This window comes from Lutra lutra, chromosome 9, assembly GCF_902655055.1.
Source record: "Lutra lutra chromosome 9, mLutLut1.2, whole genome shotgun sequence".
Classification (NCBI taxonomy): Eukaryota; Metazoa; Chordata; class Mammalia; order Carnivora; family Mustelidae; genus Lutra; species Lutra lutra.
The window spans coordinates 109,111,961-109,130,101 of record NC_062286.1 but is presented as its reverse complement, the minus strand read 5'-3'; the positions used below and the strand labels follow the sequence as shown (position 1 = coordinate 109,130,101).

The window sequence follows — 18,141 nt, the reverse complement described above, 5'->3', positions numbered from 1 at the left end:
TGTACTTCTGTTTTCTGCTCTGATGGCCAGTGGCCTGCATGAGAACTTTGTTACTGTGTTTCCCCAGTAGCAAAGAATTGAATTATCCCAGTTACAGAAATTTTATCAAGCCCATTGAATCAGTTACATTCCTTCCTCCATATCCTTTCTTAAAGTTACGGGATAAAAGGTAATACCAGTGGAAGAGCTATTTAGGCCTAGTTTTCTTTGAAATACAAGCAAAGTAGTAAGTAAACGAAAAATAAGTAGGAAAAAATTTGCAGTGGAATTAGTTTTATTGGTTGACAACAAAAGACCTACTCACTTGAATGGGGGAAGACTTCTCTGATTTCTTTGATATAAATATCCAAGGTAAATGGGGTAAACACTGTCCCCCCCTCCCCCCCTTCCCTGTTTCTCTTGCCCATTTGTACATCTCCTTTGCAGTTCTCGGTGTCTGAGAAGCAGGGATGAGTGAATCTGTCATTCTCTTATTTGTTCCACGGCAAATGCCAACAGCACGCGTATGTGTACATGAGTGTGCACACACACATGTCCTTGAAACTCCATAAGAGAAACCAGCAAGCCAAAAGCAGACTGGGAAACAAAATTGGTCAAGCATAAAAGAAATGGAAATGGAAGAACTGTGATTCTTACTAAGCAACCCTAAATAGGATTGTCGAGTTCGAGATAGCTGTGTGATGAGTCAGCCAATATGTTCAATATGCCCAGGGCTCCATTGGAAATGGGAGGCTTTAAGCCAAGGGTATAACCTGACGGGCCCAAAATAAGGATAGCTCCTTCCCTAGAGGCAAGTCTTAGTAGGAACCAGGCAGGGAGGCATCTTAACAAAATCCTTAGAATCAAGGTTGAGCTGAGGCATGACGATTCTGTCAGACACTTTACCAATTACCCATGGCCATGATAATGATGCATCATCCTCATTCTGGAACCTCAGTCTGTAACAATAGCAAACTTATTAACTTGTTGTTAATAATAATAAATTACTATTGGTCACAAATTCATGGGCCAGCTGAGCATTTTAGCCAGTCTGGGCTAGGCTCACTGGGGATTTCTCTCGCATTTGTGTTCAGCTAGTGGGTTCAGTTAGGGGCTGGCTCATCTTACATGACTTCAGCTGGGATGCCTTAGCTCTGTTTACTGTGGCCTCTCAGGCTCTGTCTGGTTAGCTGGCCTGTTCATCGTGGCTGAGCGAGGTTCCAGGAGAAGAAGCAAAAGCATGCACAGCCTCTTGAAGGGCTGGACTCAGAATCAGCTCATCATCTCTGCTTCATTTTGTTAGCCCGCACAAGTCCCAAGTCCAAATTCAGAGTCAGAATTCAGAGACTTCTGAGCTACAGGAAAATGGGAAAGGAGACAGACTGTTAATTGAAGGCATCAGAGTAGTCTGCCTCAGGCTCTTGTACCAGATATTGTCCCTGGGGGACTGGACCGTTACTTGGTCAGACTCCTAGGTCCTAGACGTTCACCGGGCTCCTAGGTTGGAGAAAGGTCAGAGACTAAAGCAAATAGTCATTACGAAGTGATCTGCTTCTAAGGAGGGAAATTAGGCTGGAGCCCTCTCCAGGCTCCTCCTTGGGGGCTAGAAACGGGTTCTCTTAGGGGCAGATGAAAACAAAGTGTTGGCTCCATAGGTTCCTTGACAAGCTTGCTTCAGGACAGTAAGTCACGTGAGCCTTAAAGTGGTTCTTTCCCTCCACAGGAATCTAATCCAAGGTGAACAGTGGCTGGATATTCTTTAGTCTGGCATTTTCTGGTTTCCTAGGAACATTGAGGGAAGGGGACTTGGACACTCACAGTGCATAGATGAGACTCCCGTGTTCTTCTCTGAGCTTGTGCAGTCTAGCTGGGGATTTTATGGACTTGGGGGTGCTCTGTTGCCATATTCTACCTAACTCAGGGAATTAAGAGTATTGGTTCTCCAAGTGTGGACCTTAGACCAGCAGTATCCTGTGTTTTACCTACCTTATGTTTTCTCTGGCAGCCCTAAAAAGAGGCCTAGAAAAATTTAGAGGGTTCAAAGAAGAGCAATCAAGATCATGAGCAGGATAGAAATTCTAGAAAGATAGGTTAAAGAAACTGACTTCATGAACCCAGAGAGCAGGACCCTGGTAGGGTTATGAATTTGGAGGATTTTACTTAAAGGGAATGCTGCTGAGCTGTTCTGTATGGCTGCTCAAATTAACCCAGAAGAAATTTCTAGGAAGAGGCAAGACTTCCTGTCAATGAATGACTCCAGTGGGGGTTCTTGAGTGTTTTTGTGATTCTCAGTGGAACTCAGATGCATTTGGAAATTTCACATCATTGTGATGCAGCCTTTTCTCTGACCTGTGTTTGTGAAGGAACAGTTTAGAGAAGCATTTGACAACAGGGGCCTGGAGCAGATTACTTTTCAGGGGCCTTTGCGACTGCTCTTAAGATTGTTTGAATTTGGGGCGCCTGGGTGGCTCAGTGGGTTACAGCCTCTGCCTTTGGCTCCGGTCATGATCTCAGGGTCCTGGGATCAAGCCCCGCATCGGGCTCTCCGCTCAGTAGGGAACCTGCTTCCTCCTCTCTCTCTGCCTGCCTCTCTGCCTGCTTGTGATCTCTCTCTCTCTGTTTGTCAAATACATAAATAAAATCTTAAAAAAAAAATTGTTTGAATTTGCAATTTTGCATCATTTAAAAAAAAATTATCGTGTCTTCATCGTTTTTGTTTTTCAGACCCTTAGAGTTTATCTGGAAGTTTGGTTTTTCAGAACATGGACATGAAGGAAAGGTAGTAAGACAGTTGTTAAGAGGATGCCTTAGAAACAGACTACGTGGGTTCGAATCCCAGCTCTGCCACTTCTTAGCTGTGTGGATTTATGGTAGCTACTTTGTGCCTCAGCTTTCTTACCTATAAAATGGGAATGATTAATGATTAGTTAATGTCTCGTGGGTTGTTGTGCAGCTTAGTTGATCTTATGTAAAACATAAGAGTTGTGTGTGGAACGTAGTGAGCCCTCATTCAATATTATTTTACATGATTAAGGACTTGAATGTCTCTGTGCTGGGTATTCAGAGGCTGTTTTAGCCAAATGCTGGCATTGAACAGTCAATTCATTGTTGTGTATGAGAGAGGAGCTGTCCCTTGTGAGCAGTGATGTTTGCCCCTCTCTGTGACCCCTGATTTTGAAGTGTCGACTTCAACTCCCAGGGATGATATTCTGCAGTGTCCCTGCCCCTAAGTCCTAAATCATTTCTCCTTCTTTCCCACATCTTCCAGAAACCCCTCAAGAGAGTTAGGTTTCATTTCCCATTACAAATGGAATTCAATTAAACAGCTGTAAAAGAATGCCATGTAATGTCACAGAGAACATAATGACATTTCCAAAATATTTTTGAGAAACTTGAACTCTAAATCAATTCAGTTCTGCCTAGTGAGGACACAGATTTAGTCATGGAAAAATTTAAACCTGACAACTAGCTTGTACCAGAATTATGGGTCCAACTGAGAGTAGTTGTGTTTGGCAACTGAATTTTGAAGGGGAAAATCAGCTGATCTTCTTCCTGAACTTCTAAAGAGAAAAAAAAACAAACCTGTAATATCGGCCGCATACCTGCTGTGATTTCAGTTTGCACATGACTGAAGCCTCTCATGGCCTTGTTAGAAAGAGTTTTATCAGTCCATTCAGGACTCAGCTGTATTTCCTCGGTCAGGAAAATGAGTGTTTAGGCCAAGTTAAACTCTTGTGTTGTTATTTTGGTGAAAAGTTTAAATGTGTTCTTTATTTAAAAAAAAATTTTTTTTCCCAAATATTTTATTTATTTGACAGACAGAGATCACAAGTAGGCAGAGAGGCAGGCAGGGAGAGGAGGAAGCAGGCTCCCCGCTGAGGAGAGAGACTGATGCGGGGCTCCATCCCAGGGCCCTGGGATCATGACCTGAGCTGAAGGCAGAGGCTTAACCCACTGAGCCACCCAGGTACCCCTAAATGTGTTCTTTAAATGAAGCTCCCTTTTGAATTTACCAAATAACGAGCACTTAGTGTTCCAGGGCTCAAATTCTGACAGAAAGTGGTCGTGGTTCTCTTTTTTTTGATACAGAAAATGCTCTGTGGTGTCTATGTCAGTAGATTCAAACATTAAGCGTTTATTATTCTTGAGTTTTGGTGCACTGGGCTGTTCTGAGTAAGTGGATATGGTTTGATTGATCTTTGCCAGCCTTGCTCTTGTGTCTGCCTCCTCTGATGTGTTTGTTGTCCGGTAGCTGTCTGGTCAAGGATGGCCTCCCTCAGACCTCTGGGCGTTTGCCAGCTAGAGGCTGAGGATGCACTGGCTAGGCCACATGCCTCTCATCATCCAGAGGGCTAGTATGGGTTTGTTCACACGGTGAGGCAAGTTTTCTGGCCTGCTGATACATAGTGCTTATTAAGTCTAGCTAAACATTTCTTTGTTATTGGCAGAGAGAGTGGAAATGGGTAAGGTCTCTGGAGACCTAAGCTAGGAATCGGCACAAGGTCATTTCTGCCGTGTTCTCATGGCCAAAGCAAGTCCCAAGGTCAGTTAGATTTAGGGATGAAACAACTGACTCCACCTCCTGGTGGGAGGGGCTGCTGAATCACGTGACAGAGGGCCTCGTGTTCAGCCGCAAAGCGACCCGGAAGTCCATGTTAAATCTCTGAAACCTGTGAATATTGTTAACTGTAGGTAACAGAATGCAAAATGTATGATTAAATTAAGGATTTTTTGAGAGGAAATGTTTCTCTGGTATTTTTATTCAGGTGGGCTCTGAATGCCATCACATGCATCTTTATAAGAGAGAGGCACAGTTTGCCAGAGAAATCTGCACCCCCCCCCCCACCAGAACAGAAGGTGATATAAAGAGAAGCAGAGATTGGGGTGATAGGGCCTCAAGCTAAGGAAGGCCTCAACCAAGAGAGGCGGGAAATTGACAAGAAATGAAATCTTTAGAGCCTCTGCAGGAAATGTGGTCCTGCCCACACCTTGATTTCAGATTTCTGACCTCCAAAACTGTGAGAGAATAAATTTCTGCTGTTTTAAGTTACCTGGTTTTGTTAATTTGTCATGACACACACAGGGAACAACACAGGCATGGGTATAGGAAGGGAGAAAGAATGGAAGACATTATTGCTATCATCCACATATACTCCTAAATTAATATAATTTTGTATAGTTCTTTTTCACTTAACATGACAGAACATTTTCCCATGTTACAGAGTTGTTGAAAACATTATTTTAAATAGCATTATCCAATATGCAGATATGTATGCATAATACAAGACATAAGGAATTGCATGATAATATATAACATATATTAAGTTAGTCTGGCTAAACATTTCCTTGGTATTGGCAGTTCACTTCCTTGGGCTTTTCAGAGGAAGCCATCTGCACGAGGCAACGCAGATAGCCCTGTGCCCTGAATCACCATTCCGGTTTCTCTCTTGTCACTTCACTCCATCAGGCCCTGGTATCTCTTGTTGGAATTATGATAGTCCTCTTCTGGATCATCTCAACATCCCTCCAGCCCACCCTACAGACTGCTCCACCAGATTAGTTTTCTAAAGAAAAACATCCACTCAAGTCACTTCTGGCTAAACACTCTCAGTGATGTTCAATTGCAAATATTCTTTAATCCAACCCTCGCTACCCTTGTACAAAAGTGTACAGTTATTTGTGTCGTTCCTTTCTGAGAGCCTTGAGGACAGTATTACCTTCCCTGTCTTTGTATCTCCCGCTTCACCTGCCATGGGATTTTGAAGGTATCTAGTATCTGCTGCATGAGTGAATACATGGGTTAAAAGGAAAATACTTCTCATTGCCGTGTCTTTTCATATAGGATCCCATTCAATTTGTCTGATTTTGAAACCACCTGGGTGAATTGAAGGGTTGTTCTAGCTCAGGGACATCTTACTATGTTTGTGTCATGAACCCATTTGGCACTTGGGGAAGCCTGTGGATCCTTGGCAGAATAATGCTTGTGGTTAAGGCAGAAAATAAAATAAACTAGGGTTACCCAAAAAATCAGTTGTTTGCACTTAGATGTGAATTGTGGTATTGTAATAGATCTTCATCTTTATGCATAAAATAATTCTTCATTGTAGGTCTATTAACTACTCTAAGTTCAAGGTAGTGATGAGAGTACACAGAATTTCAAGATACTTCAACAACCATAATGTGATACGCACATATCTGTGGTTCTATTGATGACAGAATCCCAAAGCCTGCTAAGACTATGGTGGTTTGTTGCCTAAGTCCATCATTGAGGAAAACTCCAGATTTTAATGAGAAGCCAGTGTAAATAAAGGTGAAACTTTGTTCCTATCTTAGTTGATGGGAACCACCCCCGCTCCTTGAATTCTCTAGGTCCAGGTCAAGGGCCTGCAAAGCTTGCTCTAGAAATAGCTCTAACACCAGTCTCTGTGTAGCTTAATTGTCATGTCACTCAGAGCCTCCGCTAAATGTTTTGAAGTACTTTGTGGGGTTAGAGGTCAGCAAGAAGTTTCAGAACATTGGCCCATATATCAGGGCACCTAAGATCTTATAGGCACAGTGTAAAACCTTTTTTGAATAATAATGCAGCCTCCTTCAGGGCAGATGGAAAGTAACTGTCGCGCGCATTGCCTTCCACAGCGTAGGAACTGAGGCCTTTCAAACAGCTGTAACTTGTGGCCCATGCCCCAGTTTGGACACATTTCTGTTTCTAAATCTCCTGGGCAGTTTTTTAGTTGAATTGAGTTGTTCAGTTGGCTGTCTCCCTAATGGTACTGGATTAGCCCGTTGCTTGCATTTAGGGTGACTTAAGCACAAGTAACTTTGATACTATGGAAGCTGGCTTTCCTACTTCCAAAGGGGCTTGGGGCAGCTTGTCATCTGACACAAACTGCAGAGTAGAACCATTATGGCTCTGCAGGAGGCCCAGGCAGTGGCAGGGGACACTGATGCTCCGGGCCCTGTGTGATCTGGTTGCGCCCCCCAGATGTTGCCCTGTGGTCTGAGTTCTGTGGGCCTGTGTCAACTGGGGAGCATGTTGTGAATGCAGCTTCCATTCACTCTGGATAGAAATTCCATGAAAACATTTTTTATTCATTTCTTAAAAGAAGCCTGTTTAAAATAAAAACAAAAAACTCCTATTCCTTCATTGTACGAGGCACTGGTTTCCAGCATCCTGGAGTTTGTAAAGTCAAATTGGATCAGTGCAGGGATTCTTTTAACACTGAAACTGCAGTGTTGTGGATGGTGTTTCTAATTGTATCATTCACCTGTTAGCTGTGTTAATTAAGAATCTAAGATGAGGGGCGCCTGGGTGGCTCAGTGGGTTAAGCCGCTGCCTTCGGCTCAGGTCATGATCCCAGGTCCTGGGTTCGAGTCCCGCATCGGGCTTTCTGCTCAGCAGGGAGCCTGCTTCCTCCTCTCTCTCTGCCTGCCTCTCTGCCTACTTGTGATTTCTCTCTGTCAAATAAATAAATAAAATCTTTAGAAAAAAAAATCTAAGATGAATGCCTATATTATATATATTACATATCTCTGTCTATCCATTACTGTGTCTGTGTATAGTATATACATATGTATACACACACATATACACATAATATGTGTTATGTATAATCACATACACAGAACATCTGCACGTAGGTATGTATACACACACACACACGATGATTAGAACTCACCTAGGGGTGCCTGGGTGGCTCAGTCACTAAGCGTCTGCCTTCGGCTTAGGTCATGATCTCAGGGTCCTGGAATCGAGCCCCACGTCAGGCTCTCTGCTCTGCAGGGAGTCTGCTTCTCCCTCTCCCTCTGCCCCTACCCCTGCTTGTGTTCCCTCTCTTACTGTGTTTCTCTCTGTCAAATAAGTAAATAAAGTCTTTAAAAAAAAAAGAAAAAGAAAAACAACTATTCTTAGAAAATAAAAAATAAAACAAATAAAACTCACCTAGAATGGTGTTTACCTAAACACTGACCATTCTTTTGGGAATGGACATTTACATTTTTCTCTCTCTCAAGCCATCTAAATCCTCTGTGGGCCTGTGTCAACTGGGGAGCATGTTGTGAATACAGCTGACTTGGAGACCAATACCGAATATGGCAGTCTTTTAATACAGCACGTTAACTTGAATAGTTCGTTGGTATGGGTGGGAGAAAGAGATCATTTGTAAGATTAAGTATAAATGTAGTAATCCCTTGAAGTTCTCAGAGCAGTACTTAGTTATTTGTTAATGCGGACATCTCTTGTACATTTCACTAGCGTGTAAGAGGGGCTGCCTTTTGCATGAGATTGAGTAAAAATGGCACAAAGAGTTTGTGTCATTTTTGATTTTTGTCTCATTGAATGACAACTTAAATCTGACCTAGTGAATCCTTCTGCACATCAAGAGCTATGTATTTATTTTAAATTTGAGTAATTATAGCTGTGTCTTCACATCTCTTAAGGCCCTGGGGCGCCTGGGTGGCTCAGCTGGTTAAGCGTCTGACTCTTGATTTCAGCTCAGGTCATGATCTCAGGGTCCCGGGATCGAGTCCCGTTTCGGGCTCCTCGTTCAGCAAGGAGTCGATTGAGGATCCTCCCTCTCCCTTGGCCCCTCCCCCTGCTTGCATTTTCTCTCTCTCTCTCTAAAATGAATAAATCTTAAAAAAATTCCTTAAGGCCCAACTTAAGGCTGCTTCCTTCATAATTCAGTCTGATCCCCTATATCAGTTTCTCATTTCTGCTGTAGAAAAGTACAACAAAGTATAGTGGCTTAAAACAACACTCATCTATTATAGGTGTCTGGAGGTCAGAAATCCTAAATGAGTTTCACTGGGCTAAAACCAAGGTGTTGACAGGGCTGCGTTCCTATCAGAAGGCTCTAGAGGATCATCTGTTTCCTTGTTGCCTTTTGCAGTTTCTAGAGGCTGCCCTGGTTTGTGGTCCCTTCCGTCTTCAAAACCATCAGCGGCCTATGGGGTCTTTCTTGCAATGTCCTTTCCTGCATCTTACTCCTCTGCCTCTTTCTTCCCCTTTGAAGGACCTTTGTGATGACATTGGGTCCCTCTAGAGAACCCAGGATCACCTTTATTTTAAAGTCGGCAGATTAGCATGTTTTCTTTTTTCTTTTTCTTTTCTTTCTTTCTTTCTTTCTCTCTTCTTCTTCTTCTTCTTCTTCTTCTTCTTCTTCTTCTTCTTCTTCTTCTTCTTTTTAAGATTTTATTTATTTGTCAGAGCACAGCAGGGGGAGGAGCAGGCAGAGGAGGAGGAAGCAGGCTCCTCGCTGAGCAAGGAGCCTGATGTGGGGCTTGGTCCCAGGACCCCAGGATCATGACCTGAGCCAAAGACAGACGCTTCACCGACTGAACCGCACAGGGGTCCCAGCAGATTAGCAATCTTAATACCATCAGCAATTTTAATTCTCTTTTGCTGTGTAGCACAACTTATTCACAGGTCAGGGCACTAGGAAGGTTGTCTTTAGGGAGCTATTAGTCTGCCTAATGTGGTTGGTAAACCAGAAATGATTCGTTTACTTTTCATATGGTCTTAGTGACAGCTGTTTCAACTTGCTATTATTCACATACATCCTTTCTACGTATATATTTTTTGTGTCTTTTAACCTGTGGACAGGACGTGACCATTTCTTTATCACATCTGGGCTCTCTATAATATATAGCGACACTGAAAGAACCAGGTGAATATATTTAGAACAAATGCTGATTCCATATAAAGTTTATCCAAAGACACATGAGTTAGAAGGAAGGAAGTTCAACTACAGTAGTATAGAAAATGGAAGCAGGCAACAATGGTCAGATAACCATCAGTATTACGCCCAGGAGAATAGTTTCATGTGTGTGGGGTCTAAGCAGATAATGTCACTGGTGAAAGCCTATCATCCACTTGATAGATTTATTATAATTTTTCTCACTCTGTGTTAATATTTTGGCATTAAACATCCATGTCTTGGCTTTCTTTTATTTATTTATTATTATTACTATTATTTTTTTACCATGAATCAGTTCTTTGAAGCCTTCTGAACTCTGGGCAGCCTACCCTCTCATGCCTGAATCTGCAAAGTTTGGAACGTGATGGCCACGTGAGGGGGTAGATGCCCTGTGGGGAGACCAGCTGAGTAGTTCACCCACTCTTGCCAAGTGGTACCCACAAGCTGTCCTCAAACTCAGAGCTTTTTGGCTTTAAAGCACGTCTAACTACATGTAGCTTTTCTGTAAGTATGCTTAAGAGCAGAAGGAAATGAATGGTTTCCCCAAGAGGTTCAGAAAGCCCAGAGTTTCTCCCAGGTGTTATCTTTAGACTGTATGTGAGTTATTCTCCTCCCCAATGTATTTGTGTAGTTCTAAATAGATCTTGAAAAAGTTTCAACTCCGTTCCAAATACAAGCACTGTCATTTTGAGAAGTGTGAACACATATTATCTTTACCATAGTTTGATGATGTGGGTAGGTGTTCTTTTTCCTCTCTTAGGGTGAGAAATTCAGCTCCCAGAGTGTTAAGTGACTTGTCCATCACAGAGTTATATGATGTGTGCAACACAGTGAGTAATTGGAATCTAGATTACTTAACCCCAAGCTCCGTGGTTCTTAAACAGTTGAATATCGCACAAACTGCATTTTCTTGGCCTCAGTGTTTTCTAATTCATGATCTAAATAACACAACACAACTCAGAAAATGTGTTCCATGCCACATTAATCCAGTCATATTCCGTGTGAAAAGGAAGTATTTTGTTGTCAAGTCTGTAATTAACAATACTTTAAAAATTAAGGCATGTACTAGCTTAGTGGTGATTATGCATGCAAAATCGGGTGGTAGAGAAATGTTTCAGGTTTCTACCCCAGCATCTTCCAAATTCCTAAGACCACAGAACCCTTGCCTTCTGCCCTTTGGTTCCCATAATAGCTAGTATCTTTTGGGAAGGGACAGATTCTAGGTCCTGGGTTCCCAGTTGGTCAATCATGATCATGCTGCCAGCCACAGGGTCCAAATGGAGGAGCTAATGGGCAGAGGTTGGCCTTGCCCTCCATGTCCACTAGGAATGCTTTCAGTAGCGGGAACCTAAAGAATCTGAGTGATTTGGGTTGAAACCCTTGGGAATGAAAGTATGGTACTTATGTTGGCTACATAAATAGCACCTGGGAACTTGTTAGATATTCAGAATTTCAGGCCCCACCCTAGATTTGCTGAAAGGGAATCTGCTCTGTAACAAGATCCCCAGGTAATTCATATACATAGCAACATTTAAGAAGCATTGATTTGAATCATTAAGACATTCATTTTTTAATCTAACAAGAAATTCAGAGATAGAGAATCCTTTTTTTTTTTTTTTTTAATTGGAACTCTAAGGGGCATCTAGAACTTGGGGTCTCATTTCCTCCTGGTGGCAAAATGGCTGCCAAAGCTCTCTGTATTCTATCTTCTTCTAACTGCATTTAAATATAGCTGGAAGCAGGCAGACGTAAAGGGCTTTTTTCTTTTGTGGCTTTCTCTTTTTATTAAGTGATATTTTCCTTCTCAGAAGGTTTCTTGCGGACTTCCTCATCAGGTTAGTGTGGGTCACATAGACCAGGTAACCACTTAGACCACCCATTAGGCCAATACTGCAACACGTAATAGGAAAGCCTCAATTGCTTTTAGTCTTGACCAGTACTGTCTAAAAGAAATATGCTTGCCTCATATACAATTTAAAATTTTCTGGTAGCCACATTTTAAAAATGAAACAACAACTGAAGTTAATTTTCATAGTGTATTTTATGTAATCCAATCTATCTAGGCTATTATCATTTTAACATGTAACCAACATACAAAAATTACCAGTGAGATATTTTATATTCTTGGTTTCAAACTAAGTCCTTGGAGTCAAGTCTTCATGCTTATATCACATCTCAAATCGGATGCTAAGTTTTTATCAGAGATACTTGATCTGTATTTGGTTCTCACAAAAATCACAAATTTTTAAAGGCTCTATTTATTTGAAAGAGAGAAGAGACAGTGAGTGAGAAAGAGAGAGTGGAGGGGGAAGACATAGAAGAAAGAGACCCCCCTGATGAAGAGGGGCCCTGTCATGGGGCTCATGGCATCATGACCTGAGTCGAAGGCAGACACTTAACAGAATGAGCCATGCAGGCGTCCTACAAAAGTCACAATTGAAAAGTATTCACATGCCCAAATTGCTTCATGTATCCTTATTTCCCAATAATCAGGTTTGAGATTTTAAATTTAAAGTAAAAATGTTCCTCAGTCCCACCAGTCACATTTCAAGGGCTCAGCAGTCACACGTGGCCAGTTGCCATCACACTGGACAGTGCAGGACTGGGCCTTGCTATTCAGAGCATAGTAACAGCATCATCTGAGAACATGTTAGCACCACTGAACTTGGGGTTCCACCCTAGATCTAGTCAATGAATACCTGTATTTTAACTTTAATGCACATAGAGTTTGAACAGCATGAGTCTGTGATGTTCCCAAGTTTGGCTACGGTTTAGAATGAATGCGGGGACTTTAGGAAACACTGATGCTTACACAGCCCCAGAACCTTGGAGTCAGACTCTCTGTGGTGGGGTCCAGGCATCAGTACTCCTTATTCCAGTATGCAGTCAAGTTTGAGACACATTGGTCTAGACCAGTCCTGATTCTTCCCCGGAAGATTCAGATGCACAGCAACCTGGATGATATCGTAGTAGAAGTACTAGGATCAGTCACCAACAATGGTTCCATACTTGATTCCCCTGTTCTGTGGATATTTCCAGCTGGGAGAAGACTCTGGCTGGGATCTGCTACACCTGCTAGGGTTACTCTTTCCTAGTTTCCTTTCTGAATTTGGCCACTGACTAACTCTTTGCCTCTGTTTCCCTGTCAACACTGTCACCATTGATTATCTTCTTTTCTTCCGGGTAGGGCTTTAGGGTTCTTGCCTGGTGCTAATTCATACCCAGAGCCAGTCTGGAAGGCCGTCGGTGACTACCGTGTTGTTCTGCCACCTCGCTGCTCTGTTTTCTTGTTATCCATTAACTCCACATCCATGTTTCATAGACAATGGCCTTTTCATAGTTCTTAGACGTTCCTGATGGCATTTCCAGAATTAGCTTCCTTCAGGTGTTCATAATTCTGCCTTTGTTTTGCATTTTGTGTTCTACCTCTTCTCTGATGAGAAGGTCAGGTGAGGTGGGCAGTGAAGTCGGCTCACTCAGAACAATCAATCCGTGAGCTCTGACTGAGATGTGAGTTTTATGATCATATTGGGGTGCTTTGGAAGCGGCCCACATGCACTCCTCTGGGTTCCTGGAGATTCAAAAAGTGCCCATACCTCAGAGCATGGCCATGTACGTTTTTATGCCTCTGCTGCAAAGTTTCTCTTCCAAGGAGGGGACTTGAACAGGACATACGTTGGAAGAAATAGGTGCTCCCTTACTAGGAATCTTTACCTGGGAGGTTCTCACCATTGCAAACAAAGCCATGTTGAAATGAAAGCGCTGAGTTTGCCCAGCTCTAAAAGATGCTGTCTGTGGTCCCTTGGACTTGAGAACAAAGAGACTATTCTGGCAGCCTTTGGAACCTCACCTGTTCCTTGGTAGAGCGGTTTCTGGGAAGGATACAATTCTGTGATAAGTAATTATTGTCAAATCTAATAAAAAGACTTCTCTAACATTTAGGCTATTAAGACACATAGGCTGTGTAATAAATAAAACAATTGCATATTAGTTTGTATTCACTAGAAGAGAACTAGATTTTAAGTGAAGCCTATAAGTTTCTAGAAATCCTTAAAGTATAAAAGTTTTTAGTCTACGTTGTATAATCAAGTGTGTGAAGACTGAGCATTTAGAAAGTTATAGGAGCCAACAAAATCCATTTTTTATCTTACCTCAAAAAATTAAGTCAGTGTTTTAATGGTATAGCATCTATGATTTAAAAAAAAAAAGCCTTAGATTAGAAAAGTCTTATTTTTGACATTTAAAGTTGTAGTGTGGTGTGGGGGAGGGTGTTTACCTGGCTTATTTGATAGAACATGTAACTCTTGATGGGGTTGTAAGTTTGAGCCCCACACTGGGTGTTGAGATGACTTAAAAAGAAAATCTTTAAAAAAAAAGTTGTAGGATTAAAAATGTCTAATTTTAAAATCTATCACATTTACATAAAGTTTGTCTCATACTTGTATTGCCATAAAAATGAATATGGTAAAGTCCCCATGACATTTTTAGGTATTTATGGAGGTGGTCCAATGGCTATTCAGTGAAGCTCCCTAAAAAAATATGGTCAACGTGACTCAAACTATGTGTAGAATAGCAGAATATTAAAAGTCTAATGTCAACCACCTAGAATTTAGAATTAAGAAATAGGAGGAATCTGGGGTGCCTGGGTGGCTCAGTGGGTTAAAGCCTCTGCCTTCGGCTCAGGTCATGATCCCAGGGTCCTAAGATCGAGTCCCGCATCGGGCTCACCGCTCGGCGGGAAGCCTGCTTCCCTTCCTCTCTCTCTGCCTGCCTCTCTGCCTGTTTGTGATCTCTCTCTGTCAAATAAATAAATAAAATCTTTAAAAAAAATAAATAAAGGCACATTATATCTAGTGAAATATGTGTTTATGCCTGCCTATAGAATGATGTAGATCTCATTTATGCGACAATCTACCTAACAGACGGTGTGTTGTGCCTTGCCATGTTCATAGTGTTGTTAGAATAATCCCGCCATCTTCTCTGCCTGGGGCAGAGTTGGTAACATTTTGGTCCCATTTGACAGATTTGAAAACCAAGACCCAGAAAGGTACAACGTATACCTCAAGTCAGAAGAATGTAGAATTAGAAATCATTCTTCTTACTCATCAGCTGGTATTTTCTTCACTGCAGTATGCTGTCTCTTTATTTCTTAGAGCCCTCAGGCGCCATCCTGGGCTTTTAGACATAAAGGGACCAGCCACTGAATTGGAAAAGCCTCCCCCTGCCCACCCCACCACCCTGTGGGGTAGACCAACCTGGTCCTCTCCCCTCTGGAGTATTGAAATTTGGTCCCTTTCTCTATAATTCTAAAAATATTATAGTTTGAAAACTTAGTTTTCCTATAAATTTGGCAGAAACTTCGTGGCAAGATTATGCCTGAATCAACAGGATTTATGTCATTTACCTTTATCCCACTTAGAGGGACTAGCCATAGCTTTCACTGCATAGATACGGGTGTGTTTGGGATCAGCAAACTTCTTCTCTTTTCCTAGACCCCTACTGTCTTTGCGGTAATGACTCAACTCTACCATTGTGGCTAGCACAAAAGCAGCCACAGACAATATGTATTTGAAGGAATCACTGTCTTCCAATAAAACTTTATTTACAGACATAAATAGCAGGCAGACTTGGCCCTCTGGCCATTGTTTGTCAGCCGCTGGACTAAATGCGTAGATCTGTCAAGGCTCATGCATAATGTATGATATATGCACAACGTTACCTTTCTAAATCTGAAACATATCAGACCTCAAGTGTTTTTTGTTTTGTTTTGTTTTTGTAAGGAATCATGGGGCTGTATCTAAAATTTTAAAGTTTTTTTTAAAAGAGAAAGTTCTCTCCATTTTAGTGAAGGGTTAAGACCTTGTATACAGATGACTGGAGAATTAAGATTCATGTAATTGCCAGTGCATTCATCAGGAATGAGTTCTGTGATTCACAAGTATTTAAACACAGAGGTTCATGTTTTTTTACATAACAGGAAGTTCAGAGGTAGTTTGGTTCGGGGCTGGTTCAGAAGCTAAGTCATTCCCTCAGGGATCCTGCCTCTGTCCAGATTCACTCTCCGCCATCCTTAGTTGATAAGCTTTCTTCTGGAAGCTCATTACCTCATGGTTGCAAAATGTGTGCTGTGCGTCCAGGTGTCACATGCATACTCCCAGCAGAAGAGAAGAGAAGCAAGCAGGGAGCAACTGTATCTATGTTAGAAAACCAGAAACCTACCACCTGCAAATCTCAACATACCTTTTCATTGGATTAAACTAGGTCGTAAGGCTACCACCCATTTTAAGAAAGCCTTGATAAGCAGGTATTTTTAACTGGGTTCATTTTCATCACCCATGGAAATCAGGAGAAAGGATGTTGGGAGGTCAAGTTGGACCATCTGCTGAGGCATCTGGTCTTGTTTGGTGGCTGTTATATTTCATTCCAGATATTTAACATTGTATAGTCTTCTCCCCTGGGCAGCGTATCTTTTTAAGTATCCCCTGTGTTAGCAGTATTTACCATCTGAGTTGGAAAATTAAATCTCATTATTCACATTCTTATGTAAATGTTACATAACATGCATATGTAATCACTTCAGAAAAGACCTCTTCAGAAAGATCTTTTACTGATTTTAGTGTTGGAGGACTCCTTTTAGATGTGACCCTTGGTGAATGGGTTAGCAAGGTTGAGGAAAGGGTGAAGGAGAAATCAGTGGAAGGCAATTTGTGCGTTCAGCTTTGTAAGCGCGTCTTTGTTCTGATGGGGGACGAGCGCACATTAGAGCAAAGTTTCATGGCAGGGGGCTGGTTAGCTTAGAGCACCCGAACAGAGAACAGTTAGTTACACAGTAACTTTCTTGGGAGATGACTCTGATGCAAGTTTGAGAGCAAAGCAATTAAATAAGCTCCCAGAGACCATTTTAATTTTTACTTGTGTATCTTGGGATTCTTGTCTTCCCCTCTGAAGTGGTATTTATTTTCTTCTCCATCAGGCACTTACTTGTTCTTTATTTGGCATAGACTACCGTAATAATAATAATAATAAGAAGAAGAAGAAGAAGATAGAGGTACCTATACAGTTTTAATGTCTTTTTGCTTTAGTAGGACATCCTCAAATGTGTACATGGGAATAGAATGAAATGAATAGATTCATTTATTGATTTGTTTAGACTTGAAGTGAAATTATTTTTTTCTTCAACTAAGTTCTGTGATACTGAATTAATTCTAGAACCTATTTGAATGTAGCTATTGTGGCTAAGTATAACCATGGGCCTTCATCTGTCAGGTAAAGCTTAACCCCCAAATAATGGCCATGACATCCTCACCTTGCATATTCTTTTTTTTTTTTTTAAGATTTTATTTATTTATTTGACAGACAGAAATCACAAGTAGGCGGAGAGGCAGGCAGAGAGAGAGGAAGGGAAGCAGGCTCCCTGCTGAGCAGAGAGCCCGATGCGGAACTCGATCCCAGGACCCTGGGATCACGACCTGAGCCAGAGGCAGAGGCTTTAACCCACTGAGCCACCCAGCTGACCCCCTCACCTTGCATATTCTTAAAAATTACAATGAGAAAACCCAGTTTTTAATCCAAATGGTTCATGGTTGCCAGGCTGTGTGTCAGGATAAAAGGATCCCCCAAAACTGTTTCACAGGTGACCAGAAATGGAGTGGTCACATTTTGGTGACTGTGTAATTGTTGGGGGAAAATCAGGAACTAGAAAAGAGAGCAGAAGGGAAGTAGAGGGACCCTAATCTCTCATTTTATAGAGGCAGGGGAGAGAAGACTGTCTCCTTTGGTGAATTAAGAAAAAGAGGGTTTTTTTTTTGTTTTGTTTTTGTTTTTGTTTTTTTTTTAATTTTATTTAAACTTATTTTTTAGTGTTCCAAGAGTCATTGTGTATCACACAAGAAAGAGAGGTTTAAAATCATTTAAAAATAAATGATCTGTTTTCCACTTCCAGCCATAATGGAGTTAAAGAAGCTAGTTTACTCCTCCCTAAATAGAAAACCAGATAAAAGCAGGGAGGTGGGGGAAGCAAGGGGTGTAAATACAGGGGTCTAAACGACAATTGAGAAATGAACTACTGAAACAACGGTAGTGGTGATGGAATGCAGGAAAAAGGGAAAGGCATACCATGGAATCAAATGGTCAGTTTTAGGTTGACAAAAATATTAAATAAGGGTTTGAGTGTATCATCTAAATGTGTGTTCTCCAATTCAGTAGTTACTGGCCAAGTGGGGTTAGTGAGCCCCTGGTTTGTGCAAATTGACATGTGCTATAAGTATAAATATATAGACATCAGATTCCAAACACTTTGTGTAAAATAAAAAAGAACATAAAATACCTCCATAATTTTTGTACTAATTATATGTCAAACTGATAATTTTGGATATCGTGGTGAAATACATATTGCTAAAATTAATTTCACCATTATTTTTTTTTAAAGATTTTATTTATTTATTTGACAGAGATCACAAGTAGGCGG

General features: G+C 41.4%; 1 protein-coding gene across 9 annotated transcripts in view; it reads left to right on the top strand.

Moving 5' to 3' along the window:
• The window catches only part of PLCB4 (phospholipase C beta 4), a 426,130-nt gene that overhangs the window by 192,523 nt on the left and 215,466 nt on the right, over window positions 1-18,141 (top strand). Inside the window, exon 1 of one of the 9 annotated variants that reach the window (XM_047745402.1) lies at window positions 2,740-2,758. The exons of the other annotated variants lie outside the window; for them this stretch is intronic. The gene's annotated coding sequence lies outside the window, so the exon portion shown is untranslated. Of the gene's footprint in view, window positions 1-2,739; window positions 2,759-18,141 lie in introns of those variants that run through there. 9 annotated transcript variants of the gene reach the window in all.